Source organism: Parasteatoda tepidariorum, chromosome 1 (assembly GCF_043381705.1).
Source record: "Parasteatoda tepidariorum isolate YZ-2023 chromosome 1, CAS_Ptep_4.0, whole genome shotgun sequence".
Classification (NCBI taxonomy): domain Eukaryota; kingdom Metazoa; phylum Arthropoda; class Arachnida; order Araneae; family Theridiidae; genus Parasteatoda; species Parasteatoda tepidariorum.
In genome coordinates this window covers 90,253,321-90,277,977 of record NC_092204.1, presented here as the reverse complement: position 1 = coordinate 90,277,977, position 24,657 = coordinate 90,253,321, and the positions used below count along the sequence as shown (strand labels likewise).

The following is a 24,657-nucleotide window of genomic DNA, read 5'->3' as shown; positions in this document are numbered from 1 at the left end:
ATCTGCCCACTTTCCTATAGGTAAAGAATTATTGACTGAATTCACTTAGAAAGCCTAGTTACGATAGTTCATTCATTTTGACTTATTGCGAACTGCCAGGAAAAAAAATACAGCTAATTGCGTAATGAATAATACATCTTCTAATTAACCTTAATGTGGGCTCTCTTCAATAAACTCAAAATTACGTAGGCTATTTCGAAAATACTGGAGACTATTCCAATATACTTGGCTATTTGCAAAATAACAGCTGCTGTTTATAAAGAGCTGGATCACAATTAGCCTACAATATGTTCTGTATTGAGTTATTGTAAAATACAGTCTGCTGTTAAATATTTGATTCCAAATTATCATCTTTTTTTATTTTCAATTTACGTTAGTTACAATAATTATTCGAACAATAAGATCCGCATCGCTGATTCGAATGTCGCACGAACATTGAAACCCGCATGTACCATAATACCACACAAATTTGTCGTAATCTTAAAAAGAGGTTAAGTCTGTTTTTCGAAGGCTCTGTCGCCAAATGATAAAGCTTTTCAGCTGACAATACGTCATTTTTATAATTCTTGCCAGTTGTTAACAGTCATTAATGACTGTAAGGATAAGTTTGGCCTATCTTTAGACAGCGTATTCTATTCTAGTTGGCTCAAAAATGGCACGAAATATCATTATGAGGAAAAATCACAGTTTTATGAAAAGTAAAAGCGTTTACTATCCAATTTTTAGTACCTAAAAAGTTACTGAAATGCTGCGTTGGCTGGTCTTATAAAAACTTGCTAAAATCAAGAATTATTCATTAATTAAAATTTTTATTTGAGTGAAAAAAATCTTGTCAAGTTAGCGACCTTTAAAAAAAATTCTACATTTTTTTATTTAAGGTATTTAAGCTTTTTGAACATTTTAAAGGCTAGATAATTCTTTACGACAAAGACCCTGGCGCATTTATAACGTATAAAATGATTGCTTTGAGTTAAAGGCAATTGTCTTAAATTGTCTTATTTTACTTGTTAGTAAAGCTTCAAAAAGAAAAAACACCTTTAAATTATATAAAACGCTTTGAAATTTAACCATAGTGCTATATAATCTTGATCTGGCCTGTTATGTCATCCTGATCTATGAAGCTATCTGGCCATCGTAATAAGGATACGGAAATTTGAACGATATTCTATATTCTAGCGAAATTTCTTCTATGCGTGATTTTTCTATTTTATTACATAAACTATATTTAATTAAATATTATATAGAAAAGCGAGAGGGAATGGCTGGCCTGTACAAGCTAAATACAACACACAAACTTTTACAAGAACAATTCTTTACTTCATGGAATTTTTAAATAACTTTATGCCATAAATATTCAAACAAGACAAACTTAAGAAGAAAAAAAATAAAGAGCGATTGTGTCGTGATTTAGTCCATCTTTGATTAATCGGGCAGCCTTTAGAAGGCCTCAGTCGCCGATGTCACACATTGCATGTTTCCAAAATTTATGAACTCGTAAAAAAAGAAACGAACCTTGTCTAGTTTATTTAGTGTCCTAAAAAAATGTATAAAAATTCTGAGTTATCTTGTTATAGTGGCTAACGCGTCGATTTGTCTTGTTTCGCCAACCTGACAGCAACTGCGGGTTGTCCCGTCAAATCTGCTATTTTAACGCGTACAGGGAAAAAATATTCTTTTCTAAAAAGATTTATGAATAAATTTAAATGTTCCATACTCTCATAATTCAGCCGTGCTAAAAGACTGATACATTCTGTGGGAAATAAATTTGCTTTAAAGCGTTACTGGTTACACATGAATTTCTCAACTTAGTGTATGGTAATAGTTAGACATCTGCATTAATATGCTGTCGTTACCATGCTGATGTTTTATACTGCATAGTTTATTAGATTTTTATCTTTCTGAGTATGCTCTATATTAAGTGGGATTGGTGTACTTAGTATGTTTAGTATGATAATGGTTTTTCTTATTTATCTGCAATATATTTAGATTTACTAGCAAATTAATCATATTTACGAGATATTTTCATGGGCTAATTAATAATATAATCAAATTTGCTAGACATATATTCACTATCTATATATCCATGTGTACTTGAAAATTAATAATATTTTCATATTTACTATCAAATTAATAATATAATCATATTTGCTAGCTATATATACATATTTACTAGCAATTATGCTTGTTAGCGATATATTCATGCTTAATCCCTCAGTGGACTGATCGTTAAGACACGGTTCCCAGCAGATCACCGAAGTCAAGCAACACTGGCTGCTGTCAGTGTGCGGGTGGGTGACCACTTGGATTAGTCTGCGTAGGGCCCGAGGGTGTGCGGTATTGGTTCTCGTTAAACTGTTCTACCGTAAAGTGCTCGACTGCGCGTGCAGGTCGTCGGGCTACCGAAGTGGGGGTGCCATCCCCTCTGCAGAGGATCAAAATTGTGATGGCATGTCTTCGGATCACCCTCAGGGATGTTTCCCAGACAGTCGCCAATAGCCCATTGTGCAGCTCTAGTGCGACGTAAATTAACTACAACGACAACAGCAATATTCATGTTTAATAGCAAATTAAATTAAAATTAGTTATGAAATTATGCTTATTATAAAAAAGGGGGCTTGTTATTAATTACTTTATTTAAAATTATGTAATTTGTCTAAATTAAAGTATTTTTGCATTTTATTAATAGTAAAATCCCTTTGAAATGAAATTTACAAAAAGGTATATTCAATGATAATGTATTTCCTTAAAAATCAAATTGAGTTGACTTAATCTTTTTAGTTTAAGGAGGCATGATTAAGAGAAAAATTCCATATAAATAAATATAAGTGAAAAAGTAAGTCATTATTTGTTGTTATTTTTTAACACGTAACTATCAATTTTAATTATATTTATATAAAAATTTATTATTACAATATTAGCTTTTGTGAAGAAACTACCAATAAACAATTTCCATTATAAATTTTTTTTTTTTGAAAAAAAAAAACATTTGTAATAAAACTTTTTTGAAAAAAATTTCATTTCTTACATCATAATTACCTTTATAATAATAGCTAAAACTGAATAAGTTTATGAAGCACTAGTAGAAAACTATCAGTTAATCTTTTTCTTGTAAAAATTAATAGTAAAACTAATTACTTGATAGTTTTAAAAAAGCACTTATTTTCAGTATAAATGTGCAAAAAATAGTTACTTATTTACATCATAATTAGACTTTATATGGTATGGAAGCATTTGCTTATAAAGATTAGTATTTATTAATTTTGTTCAGAATTTAGAAATAATTTTTGTAACCATACATTTTTAATTTAAAAAAGTGTATTCTTGTATAAAGTAAATAAAAACATCGTTCAAGGGATAAATTAATTTATTCACAACTTAAGAAGTATTTTGTAGGATCTCTGTTTGCACATCTTAAAAATTAACTCACCATAATACATAATGAACTTAATGAAAAAAAAAAAGAATTCCGAAAAAAATATAGTTTTCAAATTATTGAACTGCAGCGGTCGTCATAACAACGCCTGAATAGAACGACGCGTACACACTGTTTGCTTCTAAACGTTTGCAGTAACAGTTTTGCAAGAAAAAGGGGATAGTTTTTTTAACACCATAATTATCAAAACTTTTGTCTAAAATTGAATAAGTTCCGGAAACTTTCCCGGAAAACTATCAATATTCGTGACTAAATTCAGTGCGTTCAAATAAATTACACTTATCCCTCAGGGCAATTTCACCAAATCCTCTGAAATATTGAATACAGCTGCACGGAAGGCGAATAATCATGCTAAACCCCCAACTAATCCACACGACCTTGCATCGCAGCCAAGCACGGTATCAGAAATGTGGTGTAACTTCCACAGTTCCTCAATCACCTTTATCAATTCCCTCGTCTTCTGGGGATCAACTGGAAGTCACAACAGCTTGGAAACTGTTGAAGGATGGGGCAAATTGGGCTAGATGTCGGCTTCCTTTTTTAACAGCTTGTTTCAACTATATCACTGATAAGTTGTTGTTGAGAGATGTTGGCGTGCTACCTTGGCAAGATTCGTCTGGGAAGAAGTGCTACAGCTGCTCGAAATTTTTGTCGCAACCCAGCTGTTGTTGTCTTGGCACCTTTTTTTTCTGGTTGTCATTTGGGGGTGGGGGTCAAGCGGAAAGATCAAACTTCCGGGAGTCTAGAAGGATTGAGACTGGATGGTGTGTTTGGAAACAGCTGTTGAGATAATTCGATGTTTCCTCCAGTTAAAAGGGTGATATATTAATTTTTTTTTCTCAGTATTTTGTTAAGCTTTCGGCACACTTCGGCATAATAATTTTAGGCATGACAGAAATTAGGAAGATACAATTTATTCTCAATAATGGAAATTGTGAGTTTTTACCACAAGCTGAGGAGGAAAAAAAATTTCATTTTCAGAGGAATTAAAAGTTTGTATAAGATATTTTAAGAGCGTTAAAAAGAGTAAATGTACTTTAATGGCAAAAAGTTTTTGACATTTTAAAATCTAAGATTGAGTCTCACTTGAAATGCTGTTTTCGGCAAAGCTATTTGCAATAATTTCTATTTTAATACACATTATAGGGCATATGAAGTTTAAAATTTATGAATGTTGAAAAGTGCTTCATGCCAGAAATAAGAATTTCCGACTTTACGATCGAAGATTGAGTTTCATTTGAAATGTCGTTTTTTGCAAAGCTATTTGCAATAATTTCTTATTTTATTTACATTATGAGGTATATTAAATTTAATATTTAAAAAAATTTGAAAGAGTACTTCATGAATGAAGTAAGTATTTTGGTATTCTGAGATTGAATATCGAGTCTTACATGAAATGACATTTACAGCAAAACTATTTGCAATAATTCCTCATTTAATATTAATTCTTTATGTATTTACAAAGTTTCTTCATTATAAAAAAAAAAATTATTTCATAATAAAAAATATTTAAAATATATTGTATTATATATATTTAAAAACAATTAATAAAAGGCATCCAAAAGGAAGAATAGTAATAACAGATGCCTAAAAATTTTCAAACATATAAAAATTCGAATAGATCTATAGGTTTTTTCGAATCTACCATTAATAGTTTAACCATTTAACGTTGAAACCATATTAATTCTCTAACTAATGTTTCATCAAATGATTTGAATCGTATATATTTTGGGTATGTTCCATTTCCCTTTAATAATTTTTGAAAAAAATTTTATTCGCGTAGCATTTAATAACAGTTATAACAGTGATTTTATTGTGAAAGTAAATTTAGAAATAAAATTATTAGATTTTAAATAACGAATCAAATTAAAAAAGCAAAATAGCAAATAAAAAATTATCCTTGACATTAAACATTAAAAAAATGCTGGTGTTTGTTTAATTTTAAAATAAAACTATTTTAAAAAAATTAAAACACAATTAAAAAATTTTCTTTCATAAATGTTTTATAAAATGGCAAGGAACATTTTCAAAAAACATTACTGCATTTACCCTAGATAAACTAAGGGTTGACGAAATCAGTAAGTTTACACTTTGACAACTGAGATTTTTCACTCAGTATCTTAAGCCCAGACAGACGTGTTTAAACACGAAATCACATTCCTGTCAACGAGGCTTGATATCTTGCTCTTGCATTTCTCTCGACGGTATAATCCCCCAGACAGCTCTCTAATCCATTTCCCTTTTTACACCTTTTTTCTCCTTTGATATAACTCAATCTTAAGAAGAAATCTGCTTATACTAAAAGAGCAAATTTATCTATTTCTTTTCGAGTTACCCTATCATTAAAAAAGAGTATCAATACTTCATGTGAGGAACTTCATCTTATTATTGCATGAAGTAGGATATAAAGCTGCGTATTTCAATTTACTTTTGAAATGCATTGGATTCATATTCAGATAAGATGTTACAATTACTACAACTATAAGAAATTTAAAAGAAAATTGCATTTTCTCTAATTTATTTTTAATTTTTTTTTGTAATACATCCTACAAAATGCAATATTACCTGTGCTGTTGGAATGTTACTAAATGGCTATTTCTGCCTATTTTCTGATCTATGATTTTCAAACGCATTATGTTTCTTACTCTTCTGTTTCTTACGCATTCTGTTTCTAAGCGCATTCTGTTACTATATTTTATTCATACAATTTTTTGGAAATATATAGTATATACAGAGCCGCGATGTCTATGGGGTTAAGGCACTGAACTGTCAATGTGAAGAACTGTGAGCTCGAGCCCCAGTGGCGGCTTGAAGCCGACCCAGCTTTAAATAGGTTGGTTGTAGTTTGTCTGGGAAGTAAATGCGGCTTGCGCGCATTGCTGACCAGATTGTCACCATCAAGTCGTTGGTTACGAAATTATGAAGTCTTAACGTCCATTAACCACGGGCTGTTTCGAGAATACTAATAGCAAAATATACTGCATGGTGACCAATAAGTTCTCATTCACTTTCAAACTATTATTAAAATTATACAAAATAAATTGTGCAAAAACTTTTTTTACATTAATTTAGAGTAGCAATCTTTGCAATAAATGCTTTGGAATAATGCTCCCTCTTACTTTCTTAACGAGCTTAAGTCTCTTTTTCAAATTCATCACACGCGGCACATTCGGCTTCCGTCAGCATTTCAAACCATACATTTACATTTTTGAATTTGCTCAGATTAGTGAATACGGTACCATGACCACGAAGAACCCAAGTTAATAGCTCCCTCAAATTTGGTTTATAACACTACTGACATGAAGTCGTTCAAGTTTAAAAATCACCAATTCCGGCCCTTGTACTATTATAAATCTGTATTTATTCCCGTATATTATGCCTGAAAGATTTTTGAAAATAATCTATTAAGTTCTAAAATTTTGCAAATAAATTTCTTTGCTTCGTTACATTCTACTTTGCTATCAAGAAATTTTACCAAAGTTACCTTTTTATTTTACGGTATCATCTGAAATATTTACTGTCATATTAACTGCACAAGCCTATTTCCAGTCTTCATTACATTCTACCTTGCATCATTATTTTTCTAATCGAGCCTTCCTTTTGTTTTTTACAGCCATCCTCAAGATTCACTATTCTCTATCAGATTCGTTACGCGTGCAAATTTTCTGTCGTTACTACTTTGCCTCAAATTTATTATTTTTCAAAACATATCTACCTCTACTATTCATTTTTGCAGTCCTCAAAAATATTCCCTATTCACTGTCAGACTCGCTAAACATGCAAGTTTCCTCTCGTTGTTACATTCTACTTAGCATCCAATTAATTTTTCAAAACATGTCTGCCATTCTTTTTTGCAGCCAGCTGAAAGATTCCCTATTCACTATCAGACTCACTACACACGAATGTCCTCTCTTTGTTACATTCTACTTAGCATCTAATTAATTTTTCAAAACATGTCTACCATTCTTTTTTGCAGCCAGCTGAAAGATTCCCTATTCACTATCAGACTCACTACACACGAATGTCCTCTCTTTGTTACATTCTACTTAGCACTCAATTAATTTTCTCAAACGAGCCTACCATACGTTTTTACAGCCGTCTGAAAGATTCCCTATTCACTATCAGACTCACTACACACGAATGTCCTCTCTTTGTTACAATCTACTTAGCATCCAATTAATTTTTCAAAACATGTCTACCATTCGTTTTTACAACCATCTGAAAGATTCCCTATTCACTATCAGACTCACTACAGACGAATGTCCTTTCTTTGTTACATTCTACTTAGCATCTAATTAATTTCTCAAAACATGTCTACCATTCGTTTTTACAGCCATCTGAAAGATTCACTATCAGACTCACTACACAGGAATGTCCTCTCTTTGTTACATTCTACTTAGCATTCAATTAATTTTTCAAAACATGTCTGCCATACGTTTTTACAGCCATCTGAAAGATTCCCTATTCACTATCAGACTCACTACAGACGAATGTCCTTTCTTTGTTACATTCTGCCTAGCCTCTAATTAATTTTTCAAAACATGTCTACCATTCGTTTTTTACCGCCATCTGAAAGATTCACTCTATATATGAGAAACACAAGAATATTTCACGAAGCTATTCAGTTAAATAAGTAATACAAATGAAACACTGACACCAAATAGGCTCAACTTGCAATCTAAATCTAAGAAAGCTAGCCATCTGCTGAAGCCTGAAAAGATTAACCTCGCCTGGCAGTGCCTGATACTATCTGATCTTTTTGTCGTCCGCCATTAGGCGGTTAAAGATCTTCCTGGAAGATTCCAGAAATCCCTTGTCCTCACTTCTTTCTTGTTTGTGTGCCTGTAGACAGGTCCGGCAGGCAGTCCGTCCACTGGGACTACTTCAGAGCACAATTTCATTTGGGTGCTTTTCCCGTTTCTCCTTTTTTTCACTTTTCCTTTATTTTTTTCCGGAGATGGTTCTGTTTGGGGTTGTCTTTCTTCATTTTATCTCCTGTGCGCGAGATGGTAGATCGGCAAGTTGTTTTTTTCCCGAAAGGAAAGAGGGGAGACAGTTGCACATCCGTTTAAAAATAGATCGGTTTGGGATTGGAGTTGATGCCGCTCTGGGATAGGGGATGGTGGGGAAGTGGTGGGCATGAGTATAGGGCTAGAACTAAAATGCACATACCATGTTTCTTATCCGTTCTAGATGCCTCGTCTTAAAAAAAAAGGGGGAACTGGTTGGTGAAATTGATGGCTCCCCAAAAAAGAATCCAAAGAAATTTCCTATCGTTCTAAGCCTTTGGATTTGAAGGGGAAAAATAAGGTGATGAACAGTTAGGAAACTTTTTTTTTCACTTTAAAATAAGATGTTTGGGGACTTCTTGTTCTATTCGAATTGTGTAATTTAAAGCATAACTAAATTTATATTAGAAAACATATGCTGAACAGTCAAACATTACTGTGCTTATTGGTTTCAGTATTATCAGATGAAAATTTAAAGCATCTTTGCTTATAATGGAATATTTATACTTATAACTATAATTAGAATCCTTTTAAAAATAAAATTTACTTACCAAATTCTTCAAAAATTAAGTGTCAGCTCTTTTTTAAATTCATATATTCCGTTTATTTACAGTATAGAGTAACAGTCTATATAGTAAATGTTCTAAAGCAGACATATAAAGTACCTTTGTTTAATGCGTACTTCAAATTTCTGTATAAACACCAAAGGCATGATATTCAAATCTTATAAATTTTTTTCGACTTATGAATTTTATGGTATCCATAGTAAAATTGGTAAAAAATTTCAAAATAATTTATAGGCTGTGTAATCACCTTTTTGATGTATATATATGTTTTAGAATTTGTCAAAACAGATATCTAAAGTAAGCCGTAGCCGTAAATTAATATATAATTGAAAAAATCTTCATTGAATTACTGCTGAAGAAAACTAGACCATCGAGCAAAACAAGTATATATCATTTTAAATACTTGGTGAAACTTGGAGGTATGCTTACTATCGTCTTAAAATTCCTTTGTTTCCACCGGCACTCAAATACTTATGTTTTTCAGTCTCAACTTCCTCAATAGTTATTCGCTACTTGTTTCTTTCTCGCTTAGTAATTGATTTGCGACTCCTAATCTATATTCTTTTTCAGCTTCATTTTACATGACGATTCTAAAAATATATATTAAGAGCTATGATTATAGAACACCAAGCATAGTTCCATCAAAAACACTTTTATTTAAGTTATGTTCTTAAAATCAGTCATTTATATTATTGTTAACTGAATAGTTTTTAAAACTTTTCTTTTTTTCTAGGTATGTTTATCAAAAATTGTTTTAAATCATCATCTTTACTCTTATTTTTTCTTGGTAAGTTAGTTTTGTACATCTTTATGTTACTCTTCAAGTAATATTTATAAAGCATACAGATTTTTAATTGGATATTGAGAATTTGGGTAATGACACATGAATTTGGGTAAAGACATATTTTTAATTTGCATTTTGAGATACATATGAATTTGGATAATGACAATCAGCTGATTTATAATTTTGCTTGTAAGTATATTATATAAATTAGCTTATAACGAAAATAAGCAAATGTATGAAACTCATAATCACTGGCATGATATCCCGGTGTGTATCTTGGCCTTCTTTAGAAACTTTTCTCCTTGTCATACATCTTGCCAATTCAATACCCTGATTATTTTAAATCTGCATTAAAGGGGAGTTTAACCATTGAAGTTTTGGATGTCCTCTAGCTCAATTACCGATTGGTGTGTTTGAATTATCTTAAGTGTTGTGCTAGTGGTATCTGAACGGCAAATGCCTCCTGAAAATCTCTTTGTTTAACTTTGTTAATTTTATTACAACAATGTCCTTATAAATTTTATAAATAATTTAAAATTGTATTTTGTTTTTATATGGCGAAGCTTATGTTAATAAGAATTAGCAAATCGTTAGAATTGTATTTTGGTGGAAATCATATTGATCGGTGTGTAGAAAATCACAACTAACCTGGTCGATTCTAGACTTATTAACAAAATTTCTCAACTAACATGTCAACTAGAAGATGATTCTAATAGTCTCCTTTCAAGCCCTCTCTGTTTCCTTCAGTAATCAGTTTTTGATGTTATCAGTCTCGCCTTCCTAAATATTGATTTGTTCAACATTGATCAAACATTTTTGAATAGTAGCCTTCAACTTCAACGAGAATTCTAAAAACATATATTAAAAGCAATGACTACAGAACACTTTGTAAGAAAAGAAATTATTATTTATCTGCTTCTTGTTTATGGCGTAATAACACGCGATATGTTTTTTGTTTCACCCTGCTTTTGACGTAATATTACGTTCTGTTTTAACCCTTCCATTTCTTCTTGTTTTTTACGTATTTTGTTTTTTACGTATTTTGTTTTTTAATCCGCTCGCAGAGAGAAAAAGAAACAAATAGCATTAAAGCCTGCAAAATGTTCTCTATCGCAAATGTGACTATTTTAAAAAATACACGAATATGAATAACCTTCCATTTTCTACTATCTTTTTTTCCTTTCCACAAAAGTAAATCCTACGAAATCTAATGCAATAAAGAAAAAAAAGATAATTTAAGAATTATATTAAATACAGGAAAATATCTTTTAACAAAAGAAATCAATGATGACATTTGAACCATATAATCCACCCTGTATGCTTCTCCAACGATCGAAAACAATCGTTCGAAAAGTGCCAGCCTCCAAAATATTTTCCTTCTCAATAAATATCCTTTCTTTTGACCATTATTGGTCTCCTCCATTGAACACTTATCCGCCCTCTCCATTTGAGAATATAGGAAGTCCATCAAAAACAATATATATGTGTTGAACTTCTCTCAACCGTAAGGAGTATATAGGATTTTTCAGAGTTTTCTCCTATTTCAGTGAAACTCCCGTTAAATATATAGATATATATGAAATCGGACGCAATGAGTTGGAACTCCATTGTTTTTCCCTGGGTTATTAAATATTCCCGTCAATAGGGATTTTTTCTTGGCTCCCTTTTGTTTCGTAAGTGAAGCATGGCGGGTAGAAAGTGTCGCCATTGGGGATTTACAAGTTAAAATGCGTTGTTGTCCGCTCAAAAATATATCAAATGTTTCTTTTTCTTTTCGCTTCTGATGTGAACAACACGAATTATTAGACATGGTTGCATTATTGTATCTGTTTGGAATGAAATGAGTGGTTGATGCAAATCCAATTTTAATTTATTTGTTGGTATTTTGTCTCCATAGTCATTGGAAACATTGTAGAACGTCGGCAAAAATATGAATTCTGTAGTTAATTGTTCTTCCTGTTATACTGCGAAAATCTTTTTTGATGATTCTAAATCCAATTTAAAAGTTAAATGAATAATTAAGTAAGTAAATAAAATAATAAATAAGTAAATAAAATAATAAATGATTGAATATTAAAGAAATAAACAAATAGTAAATAGTGATGATTAATTTATAGCATAAATTCGGGAATTCTTTCTTGTTTTGCCATTTACCAAAAATTATAGCTAATAACGTGACTTTATATCCAAAAACACGTATTTATTAATGCGTGGATATATGTGGACTTTTTATATGCTTGTCATGATGCGTAATGAAGAATAAAGATAAATGTTGAACTAAATTTATTGACAAACGATCTGGTACGACTAAAAAATTAACGGTAGCAGTTTTTGTTGCAAATATTTTAAAACATGTGTTAAATGCTGGACGTAACAGCTCATGGTAAATAAGTGTTTTGTTACGCAAAATATCTTAATTGACATTAGTTAAGTCGAAAAGTTAACAAGTGTATGCATTATGTTTGAAAATAAATTTCATTCTTAACTACTTTTTTTATGATCCAACAAACATTAAAAAATATAGAACTTTGGTAATTTGTTGTTGATTTTTTTTCAATTAATAGTACTACTACACTTTACCTTTGTAAAGAAAATGCCGCATTACATTGTGATATTTAAAAAGGGACATGTTGCAAAAAAATTGCATTAGCTTTTATCCCACAATTTTAGACAAGTAACTATAACTTTTGATTTTAATTATTTTTTAATTTCATTTTAATTCATTATTTCATTTCATTTATTCACAATTCATTAATTCATTTAATTTATTTTATTTCTTTTTCATTTCATTTATTTTATTTCTTTTTCATTTCATTTTATTTCATTAATTTATTTCATTTTTAATTATTTTTTAAATTTTATTTATTTAATTATTTCATTATATATGTTAACTAAATATAATTTTTTAATTAAAATCTATTTGAACTAATATAATTAGAAATTCCTATCAAAAATTTTAAACATTAACTTAAACAAAATTAAAATAAGAGTATGTTCATATTAAAACTGAAACAAATACTTGATATATTTCGTATTTTCCACCAAGAGAGAACACTGCAAGTTTTGCATATAAACTCTCCTGATCTCTTAACTATCCTAATTTTCTTTTTCGATAATCCAAACTATCCGGACAATCCGTCCTTAATACGTTCACGTACAAAATCGAACTTGATTGAACAGAACCATAGTTTAGTTTAAACGTGACCGAACGACAAATGAATAATTTCGATTCTCCAGGTTTTACATTAAAAAAAACTGAAAGCCTCCCGACTTTTTATGATTCATTTTTCACCAAACAATCATAACTGTACCTGAGGAAGCTAGTTTCTTGTCGTGCATAATAACTCTTTTTGTCATTGTCTCTAACACAATGACCCAAGAGGGGTGGGTCATGAAAAGTGTTCCATTTGTCCAGCGATCCCTAAAAAAAATAAAGCCACTATCTTCTAATGATTGCACGTGACCTGACTTGACCACCAGCGGAAGATTCTTCGATGTTCTGAGAGGAATATTTTATCTGGACGTTAATCAAGGTGGAATTCGTAACTAGATCGCGAACAGTATTGTTTTGTTTCTTCAAGGATAACCCATCGTGTTGATTTTTATGAGTCTGGTAAGAGGAAGTAATGTCGGTGGATGATTTAATTTCGTTAAGTTTCTTTCGTTGGCTGAGTTTCGTCATTCAAGTGTTAGCAAACAATGAAATAGACTTGGCGAGTTGGCACGACGGAAAGGCATAAACGCCAAGTTAATACGAAATTCATTTCGTTTAAATAGTTGAGTATGTATTTGATAAGGGATATCCGGGTTAATAAAACAGAAAAGAACGGAAATTGGTTTTTTTGGAATTGGTGCAATTCGCTCTTTAGTTTAAATAATAGATGTTCGGATAAAAATTAAAAGTGAATCCTGATTTTAAATCTATCTATAAACAAAGTTAGTATTTAGTAATAAGGTATTAACAATAAGCAATGTGAATTTAAATACGAGCTATTTACGGGACTTGCAGTTTTTATTAAGTACGCATGTCCATTAAATCCAAAAACAATTTCATGAACTTTAACAGGCCTAAAAATATTTTAGATATATTTAAGATACTTTTAATTCTTAGGTTGTTCATTCTCCTTTTTGCGCGGACCATTTTAAAATTAGAAATGAATTATTGATTTTCATTTTCTCGATTTTTTTTATAAACTTTTGAAGATTGAGTATCATTCTTCAACACAATATTTAAGAAAAAAGAATTTTAAAAAAATTTATAAAGGTTTTGATTGATAAGGTTAAGAAAAACACTTTGCCATGTAGAGCTCTGAGAATTTTTTCTCAAAATTGTAAACAATAAAATTACGCTAATAGCATTTTCGAATCAATAATTTGATTCTGCACTTTTTTCTGAAGATTTTTTAAAATTTAATTTTATTTTGGGCAAACTGACAAAAATAGACTGATTTAGATGCATTTAGATGATAGTGTTTTTCTGTAGGGCGCAGTAATTTTCCCTGGCCATATACTACAATTTAATTTGGCTTTAAATATTTTAAACACACTATAAAAATGGTTGATTTTTTTATTCTATTTATTTGATGTCTAGTCAAAATGGTCCTAATTCTCATTCTAAAGTAATTTTTGATGTGATCAATTTCTTTTTTTTTTATTATTCATTACTCCCAGTGGTAGTTTGAAGCCTACTCAGTTTCAGATCGATAGGTTTAAGGGAAGTAAAGGCGGTAAGTGCATAATTCTGATAAGATTTCCGCCATCATGTCGTCTACCACGAAATTGTATAGTCTTAACCTCCATGACCTTCATTGCTCTCTGTGTAATGCGTTACTTTTTATAAAAAAATACAACATTGCAATTTTATTTATTTATGTTTAACATTTTACTTATTAATTTATCTATTAATTTAAATAATTTTTATTGTTCCCTAATACAAATTTCTCTCGTCTTTTGTCTCCTTTGATAATATCAGAGATTGCCATTACGCCTATTTATAGAACTTTTTTTTTTCTCTTTGAATCTTCACCAAAATATATCGAGGATATTATTAAAATTGTTGTATATATTCTGATTCTTTCCCAAAGGAAGAAAACATTCTTTTTGCATCGATTCCCAAAACTTACAGCCCAATGTTCGATTTATTCGTTCTTAGCCAGAGGAAGGTATCCAAAGAAAAAGACATGGAATAATCGATAACCTGTGGGTACCAAACGATCTGCTATCCCCGAAGCACATTCACAAGGGCCTCATGTGCAACTTGCACTTTTTCCTTACGTTACCACCCCACTCATTCTTTTTTTTCTTTTCGAACTTTTGCTCTAGGGGTGCTGACCTGCACTATCATTATAGTTTCAGAAATCGAACCCCGGCTCTGTAAATTTCCGATTTTACTGCTTATTTCTGTACAGAATTTTTCAACTTTTTGAAAAGCAAGTTAGCTTTTTTTTTCATAAAGGAAAAAGAAATTGTTCGAATGATGTATTGAAGAAAAAACGTCGTTATTGAAATGGCTCGTCGTTTTTGCGACGACAGCTTCCATATCTGGAATGTGAAAAATATCTTAGCCTGGAATGACCATGTATTGTTTGGGAGTTTCGAAGCAATTTCAATAGTATTTCTCTTTTTAGTGTATAGGCAATATATCAATTGAATATTTCATACTTTTGTTTTCACAATTTATAAAGGATTAAAATTATATACATTTTTAATAGTATTAAAACTTTTATAACTAGAATAATTGTTAGATTTAATTGAAATTTCGAAGGAAAATTTTAGCAACACTTAAAAGTTTTTTTAGTTTGATTCTTACTGATTTTTTCTTATAAGATATATTCTATAATAATTTTCTGATTTAATCCTCAATTCTTTGCAGTTTACTTTGAAATAAGAAACTGCATTGTATTTTTTTAAACATAATTGAAAAGAAAAATAGAAAAAGGAGAATCTGTAATAGTGTAACGGTGTCTCATTTTTCAAAAAGCTAAATTACAACTAATAAATAATCCGAGAACCTGTGAAACATTTCGACTGTTACTTCTTATTTATATATTTTGAAGCGAATGAAGTTTTTAATCAGGTAAATTGCAGCAAATCTGTTGCTAACTATTTCTATCTTTATTGAAATTATATTAAAATTATTTTCATAAATATAATATCAAATTTAGCGCAAATGAATTAAATGTGTCAATAAATATATGAATGTTGTATAATGATAAAGCCAGGTTCTCAAATTGCGCAGGAGGAAAGAAGGAAATTTTGGGAAAAAAGACCATGAAATCCATGTAAGCACTAAGATTCATCCATGTTTCTATGTGATCGCAATGTCGAGGGAAAAATCGAAAAGTTGTAAAATAACTATCTATAAACAATACTAAGAAGCGTTTTGAAGTAAAAGAAAAAATAACACCTTTGAGAAAGGTGTAGCTTATCACTCTATTTTTCCAAGAATAATTTTTATGTTATCTATGTGATCACAATATTAAGAAGAAAATCAGGAAGTTGTAAAATACCTGGAAACAATATTGAACAACAGTTTGAAATGAAGGGAAAATGTCACTTTTTGAAGGAAAAATATAACTTATCACTTTGTCTCAAGACTTTTGTTTGTCTCTTTAATTTTCCAATAAAAACATTAAAATACATTTATTTTAGTTTTGAAGATTAAAATTCAATTTTGAGATTTTCGAAATGAAATTTTAATATTCTTTTACGCATAAAATTTTTAACCTGTTTTTACGATTGATAACAAACTCAAGATTGATGAACATTAAATTCTATTATTTAATTTCTGAATATTTAATTGGCCAGAAAATAAAATTTTAAAACTACAAAATTAAAATATAATTATTTACACGCAAACTACATTTTAAGTAGTACATCAAATTTTCTTTCCAAGCGTCAAAATTATTGATCGCAATAATTCAGTTCTATCAAAGAGCAGAGAATTTCCAGAACACGCGCAACTGGCTATAGCCCACCACTTGACCCTTTTTATTTCCTCCCCCTTATACTTCGCAATTATTCATGTCCAAGTAATGCGTGGCATTGTACGTGACGCATTAACAAACGCGCGCGTTGGCCCGTGTCACAGTCCATCATCTAAAAATAGTCTCCATTTTTTCCGTTGTCGGGGGATACGAGAGAACACCACCCGCTATATATATTTGCCCTAGGTAGAAATGACATCCAGAGATTTGCTGATTTCCGGGCCCCCATCTAGAGGGGAATAAAAGATTGTCAACAGTGATGGATCATCGCTGCTATCTTCATTCTCTCTGCTATATACTACTTAGACTAAATTAAAGAAGGAAAAAAACTGCACAACCATATATTTGACAAACGTTTGCAAAAGGAAATTGTTCACAAACCTCATTGTAGATGCACGCCACATCATTTGCGAACAACCATTCGAAAGAAGCTTCTGTTGGACACTGACGAACGAACTTATTCATCTCAATCAAAATGGGCGCCGCCAGGGTTTGGTGTGTTTTAGCCAAATCGCAACAGTGGGTGCTCCAAATCCCAGCTGCAATTTGTTTCCAGTTTAGTTTACTTATTATGTACGGTGAGGATTAGTAATATTTGACTTGTGATCTCGATTTTCAACTAAATGATCAAGTATACGCTCGCTTTCTCTAATTGTTATTGATGATCACATGGATTCCGTGGTTTCTCATGATTTGCGGTTAGCGTTTTATAGAAATTATCGATGAATGAGAATGCAAAGTACCTAGTATCATTTTTTGTTTTCTGACTTATGTAGAATTGTGCATTTTCATTAATGTAATTTCAGCATCAGTTGCCATAAAAGCTATTTGATAGTATTTCTTTTTTTAGATACTATACATAGTCGACAGTGTACGGTGTAAGTGAAATAAAATGCCATTTTAATATTGATTTTTGTGTCTGTTAATCGAAATTTTGTTCAACTCCTGTTATGTTTTTATTTATTTGCTAATAAACTCGGTTCATTAATTTTCATCTGCTAGTCTCTTCGATGTTGCTCTTCCATCTGCTAGTCTCTTCAATCTCATTTATTCATCTACCAGTCCTTGTATGTTTATTTTTTAATCTTTTAGCTGCTGTAAGTTTTTTTTTTCTTTTTCAACAGATTGTCTCTGTATGTTTGCTTTTTCAACTGCTACTTCTTGTAAGCTCACTTTTTCATCTGCTAGTCCTTGTTAGTCTTCTTTTGCCAGCCTCAATAAAGCTCATTTATCTGTAAGCCTCTGTAAAGTTTTTTTTTTTAATGTTTTAGTCACTGCTTTTCCCCTTATTAGTTCCTAAAAGGTTGCATTTCAATCTGCTAAGATCTGTAAGTTTTCTTTTCCATCCACTAGTCACTGTGATTTTTATTTATCTACCAGTCTCTGTGAGTTTGATTTTTCATCTACCAGTCTCTGAGAGTTTTTTTTTTTTTAAATCCACTTTTTTTTTTTTNAAATCCCCTTTTTTTTTTTTTTTTTTGTAAGAGGTTTTGTCTCTTGTTTGTTTTCGCAATTTTACCTCTCCATCGGGGTTGTTAACCTTATAATGCTGCTTTTCAATCTGCAATTCGTTGTAAGATGCACAGGGAAATAAAATTTATAGCCTTTCATAGTTTAAAAATGTGAATGAAACGAACGAGTAGATAAATAATAAAATAATATTTTTGATTTACATTCCTTCTTCAAAAACTATCTTTTAACTATTCAAACACCTATTTACTACATTTCGCGATTCTTAAAAAATAAACTTTTACTATTTATCTTTATATTCTACTGTGGTAAAATAAATCTAACCGGGTCTTTCCAAAAAAGTTTTTTTAAATAATTAAATCACATACTCTGTTTTTTTATTGGGTCAGTCTTAAATTAAGCAAACATCTCTCACTTTTCAATAGATTATTTCTCTCCGTCCAATGCCAAGTGCCAAACTGAAGAAATAAACATTTATACCTTAACAGTACTCGAAGAACTTCTTCACCTTTTCTTGCAAATAGGTTACCACTGTTAACATTTATTACTTTTTGACACAATGATAGTAATTTCCGACGGCAAACCGTGCAAAATGCGTTCCCAACTTTAGAATAACGCCCAATAAAAATGCTAATCAAACGAACACACTATTTACCTTGTAGTAATGGACACCAAAGATGTGAGGAAGAGAACCTACAGTCCGCTTTCTCCCGAAATTACAATTCCTGCATCGTTTTCAAAAACTGGAAAAGGAGAGTCGTTCTCCCTTCTTAATGACATCCATTTGACATCATCCCCTATGGCTACTGACATCAAAAGTAACGGTTACGATTCTTGAAGGGGGTAGGGGGGACGAAAATGATCAAGAACATTAGTATTATAGTGGAAAGAGGGGGTGGAAAAATTCGGAATTGTTCACCAGATTCATTTCCATGGGAAGCATTTGGAAGGACTATAAAGGGGATGGTCTAGGGAAGAGGCACGTGCTAGGTGCCTTCCCCCCACCACATCCACGTGGTATTTATAGCTACTGTTGTGCATTTATTCTTCTAAAAAAGTATTCCAATTCTTTTACTTCCTAAATTTAAAGCGTCATGCTGAATAGAACCAAGTTTCAAAATGTCTTCTTGCTGACTTTGAATTAATGTTCGAAATCCTTAGATCCCTCAAATCCTTTTGGAGTACTATTTAGGTTAATGGTATTAGAGTGAAAAATGAAAAAGCGCCGTGTATTATTTGATTCTGTGAATTTTTCTGTTATGACAATAGGATTGAAAAGGGTTTGGGGAATATAATGACAAGCCATATTTTTAAAATGTTTAGGGGATTGTTTTTAAATGTGGAGGATATGATTAGGAGAATATTTTTGATTTAAGAAAAAGAATATTTGTTAGCAATAAGGTGTTTTTGAGTATTGTTTTGTTGTCTTGTGGAAAATGTGGGCACTTGCGAAATATCTACTTGGAAACAATATTAAGGAACGAATTAATGCAAAGTTTTAAAATGCCACTTTTAGAAAGTGTTGTTATTCAATATATTACTCAAGCACTTCACTTGCACTTGGCAATTTAAATCAAATGAATGTTTATGATTAAAACATTAAGCCGTAATTAGGAAGGACTGGAGTTTTTCCCTCCGTGATGGGTTTAAGGCCACCCACTATTTTAAATCACGATAGTAATTGAAACTGAACTCTCATTGTCTCGATCCGGGTATCCGATAGCCAATAAAGGCTTAAAGACCACATAGCTTAAGATTAATGAGTACTCGTCTGAATAGTAAAGACGACTGGTATGTAATACTGACCACATTGCCGCCATCATGTCGCTGATCTTGAAACTGTGAAGCTTGAGACTACTTGACCTCCGTGTCCAACAACTGGCTGATGGGAGAGTACTTTACCTTTTTAAATATGTTTTTGTGAAAATGATGGAATGCTTTAATATGGATTTGGAAGGAAAAATTGGTTAAGATATTGATTTATAAACATTTTAAGTAAATTATTAGTTATGATTTCAAGAAACCTTTTTATGATTTACTGAGGCGCAACAATTACTGAAAAAATATGGGGATTAAAAAAATTGCTTCCCCGTCACCGACCGATCACCACTTTTCTATTTTTTTGAAAATGTATTCAAAGTGCATTTTCTTATTTGTTTTTTAATAAAAAAGGGTAGAGCCACGGTGGCTCAGGGAACAGAGCTCCCTCCCCAATGAGTGTTCAAGCCCGAAACCCAGCTTTGGCTGATCGATACGAATTCTGCTACCAGCTCGCACCGAACACAGTGTTGACATAAAATATCCTCAGTGGATCATGGATTAGAATCCCCTTATCGTCGGGGTTGCTGTTTAAGGTTTTCGTGGTTCTCCTGTTTATGTTACGCAAGTGCTGGTTAGTTTCATCAAAAAGTTGTTCACGATGGTTAGTTTGTCCTAGTGCTTGATCCAAGAGTTCCCTCATCTTCTGGACTGCGTTCAAAATTAAATGGCTGTGGAGTTGAACCTTGATAGTTGATTCAGAATTGGGTCTGCTGTTCAGCGTCGGTTATAAAATAAAATGAAAAGGGAATATTTTATAATCTGAAAATTACTTTATTTCACGCTTACTTCTTAAAATTTTTCGGTATAAAAATTAACCTTGCAATGTTTACCATATTTTAAGAAATGCTTTAAAAGTGATGGCCCTGCATTAACAGTTTTAAAATTTTCACTTTTTAAAAAAGTTGCTACATGTTTTAAAAAAGTGGCCACTCTTTAAAATGCTACACTTGGCTAAGTAACAAAATTTTATCATTTTGCCTTGTAGAAAGGTATAATAAAATAACAATACATTTATATGGAAGATCAATTGTTTCTTGTAGATTGTATGGAGAAAAAAAACGATCCGTTTTAATATTTTGTAGTTGTTTTTTATACTGTTCATACATCCAATGATGCCTAAATAAAAGGGTAAAAGAAAGATTTACAATATTCTGTCCTGCATACAGTCATGAAACGAAAGAAAAATGAGATTCCTCTAAGCTGAAAAAAATAAAACATTCTTTTCTAATTGCATTTTTCATTCTTTTTCCAAAAACAACTTTCACGTCTGTCTACTACTTTAATGATGTGTAAAACATTTTTTTTTCTTCAGCAACATAACTAAACTTTAATACCGAACTTTTTTCAAAAAAGGGATTCAAAAGAGAAAAGAAAAGTTTACAGTCTTCAACTAAATCCCTCACAACAAATTTTTCTTTTTGGAGAGGAAGGTATATATACACCAGATGCTCGGGTAACCATCTCGGTCCAATGAATATTTGAGATATTTTTCAGCCAAGGATTTATGAAAAAGAAGCGCCCCAACGAAGTTATAAGAATTTCGTAAGAAATGAAGTCTGCTTTTTATACACACCTCCGAATTGATTTTTATGTCAAACTGGCATGGATAGATGAAATATGGCTCAGTCTGATGCGAAAAAAGGGATTTTTCACCCGGCCACAAAAGATCCCGAAAAGGGAAAAGTATCGGAAATCATATTTACGTAAAAAGCTCTTGTTTGCATTCACTGGAGAATGTGGCACCTTCGCACCTGAAAACTGTTTGAATTACATGCGAGGATGGGTAGCATTCATGCATTCAAACTGTTAGGCGACGCTCTTGGAATATTTGAATAAAAATTCAAAATATTTTAGCTTAAATTACTTTTGTTTAAAATATACGATTGAATATTTGACGATTAGTATTTGTCGCTGAATTATAAATCGGATCTTATGTTTCATACAATAAATATTAATTTTAATTTAATTTTCACTTGGTTGATGAAACTATAATTCTAGTCCTTCTGTCTATAAATATGTTTTGTACTTGGTATAGGAAATTATAATTCGAATTCTTTTCGCTATTAATATATTTTACATAGGGCACGTGAAACTATATTTGCACTACCACTTAATGCCTTACACTTAGTTTAACTTCAGCTTTAGTTTGAAAATTTGGTTTTTGTAAATTTAGTGTAAAAAGGATCTAATTCTTTATCTTTTGTCTAACTTTTAATAGGTCAGACAGTACAAGCGAAATCTTGCTCTTTGATGCAATTGTTTTCTTTAACTTTTTTAATCGTATTTTAGCGTTATTTAACGTTTATTTGACGTATTATTTTAACGTTTATTTGAAGAAAAAAACTTTTATGATTTTTTTCATTTGTGATGTTTAACTTAATGGGTGTCCATACATTTTTTGTTTAATAAGGCAATAAAAAAATTGTACACTGTTAAACTACGTCATGTATTATGCCGAAGTATGTGTCAATCAAAATCATAAAAACGTTCATTTAATGGTTATCGAAAAATATCAAATGAACTTAAACTACTTGTTACCCAAATACGTTGTTTAAATTTTATAAATAGTTTCGGATGAAACAAGCTAATAATAAATTGTTTTTAAAGTATTCGCAAACTATTCTTTATTTTTTTACAGTTTTACAGTTACAGTTTTTACAGTTAGTTTAAACAGTTTTGGTTGATTTTGTGCAAGAAAAAAAGTATGGTCTGATTCAAAAAAAAAATTTTGTCAAGTTGAGCATTTCTTTTTAAGTATCTAGAAAGTTAGAAACCAGAATTATTTCCCCTTCGTATCTTCTTCTCTGCAATGCATCAGCTGGGGGAAATGCACAGAGGGAAAGCTTTCATTTTAACCTGCTTGAGTGATTAAGGTTTTGTATAATTAAATATTATAACTTAATTTGTGAACAATTTTTTTATTCAATAATTTTGATCTTATTTATTATTCATTTTTTATTAATATCCTTTTTTTATTTTGATTTTATTTTTATAATACTTATTTATAGTTCGGGGAAAATGCACTGAAGGAAAGCTTTCATATTAACTTGCTAAGTGCTTGTGGGTTATTTGGGTATACTAACCTGGATGAGTGATTAATATTTTGTTTGATTAAATGTTTTAACTTTAACTGCAAACAGTTTTATTTGTTTAATATTTTTTTTATTTAATTTGTCTTTCATTTTTTATTAATATCGTATTTTTAATATTTTTTTTAACTTTGAATTTTTTATATTGCACAGGAAAAGGGATGTAAAAGAAAAAGTGTTATAGTAATACTTGATTTATATACTTCATTGGTACCCAAATGGTGTTCCGTAGTAGACTTAAAAGGGTTCCAAGATTTAGGATTTTTTTAACCAATTTTTTTTAATTCTTTTATAAATATACTTGTAATTGTATTTATATCCAATCAATAATCTGTTTTTAATTTATTATTTTGATTACCTGAGTGCAATTGCTTAAAATAAAATGGCAATGAAAAAATTACATTCTTTTTTAAGAGGAAACACAATTTTTCTGATAATATATTGAATACATTATGAAATGGACATCAATTTTAAAAAAATACCCCATCATGCTTTTCAAATAAAGAGAGCAGAATTAAATTCGTAAGGTGACAAGGGACTTTCAAAGAAGCAAAAATTTGTCAAAAAATCGATATTTTACATTTTATATTTTTGAAATTTAGGCATTTAACTGAACATTTTAAAAAAAAATTTCTGGAATAAGAGCAAAATTGATGAAGTTATGGCCATTTCAGTTTTGACCACGCCCCTTTTTTTACCTTTTTTTGTCTGCAGGTAACTGTTAAAATTAGTTTAGTTTAAAATTAATTTAAAATTAGATGAATATTTTGTTAATTTTTTTAAAAAAATTTAAAGTATATAATTATTAAACTAGTTCATTAGACAATATTTATAGGTATTTATATTAAAAACAAGAAATATTTGTTCAGATGTAAAATTTGCAATGAAAAAGTACTAAAAGTCATTTTTCTCAAAATGTCTTTTTTGAGAAATTTACAATTTTCAAACTGTTCCAGCGTAATGAATTTTCATTCTATTGACCTGAGAATTTAATGCTATATATTTATGAATATTATTAACATTTTGTTGGAAAAGTTTTTTGAATTAAGTGAATAGTATTTTTTTTATACATGATATTTTATAGAGGTATCATGATTTTTTCCTAAAAATGTAGGTTTTTTACTGTTTTTTTAATGTTATTTGTTTCTATAATAAAAAATAAAAAAAGTACTTCCAACAATTTTTTCAATATTACCTAATATGTAATATTTTAAAAGAATTTTGTCATTTTGACAAAATTTCAGACGCGAGGAGTAATATAAAAAAACATAAAAAATTGAAAAATTTAAATTTTTTAATTTCTTAAATTTTGAAATATTTTTTTGAAATTTTGTATAAAAGTTGTTTTTAGCAATATAAATGTATCCTGAAAATTTCAAGCAAATCCCTTTATAATTTCAAAAAAAAAATTTGAAAGCCCTTTGAATACGTTGCTCAAATAGCTATTTTCAAGGTTTCTTTTCTTTTTTCCTTTTTTTTTATCAGTTTTTATTTAATCG

The 24,657-nt window shown here is 30.5% G+C and overlaps 1 protein-coding gene across 17 annotated transcripts in view; it reads left to right on the top strand.

The window, feature by feature from the left end:
* The window catches only part of LOC107454643 (fasciclin-2), a 186,694-nt gene that overhangs the window by 77,855 nt on the left and 84,182 nt on the right, over positions 1-24,657 (top strand). For 4 of the 17 annotated variants that reach the window (XM_071183769.1, XM_071183779.1, XM_071183746.1 and 1 more), the window contains exon 4: positions 9,742-9,795. The exons of 12 other annotated variants lie outside the window; for them this stretch is intronic. The gene's annotated coding sequence lies outside the window, so the exon portion shown is untranslated. Of the gene's footprint in view, positions 1-9,741; positions 9,796-24,657 lie in introns of those variants that run through there. One more of the 17 variants, XM_071183728.1, reaches the window with a different exon arrangement.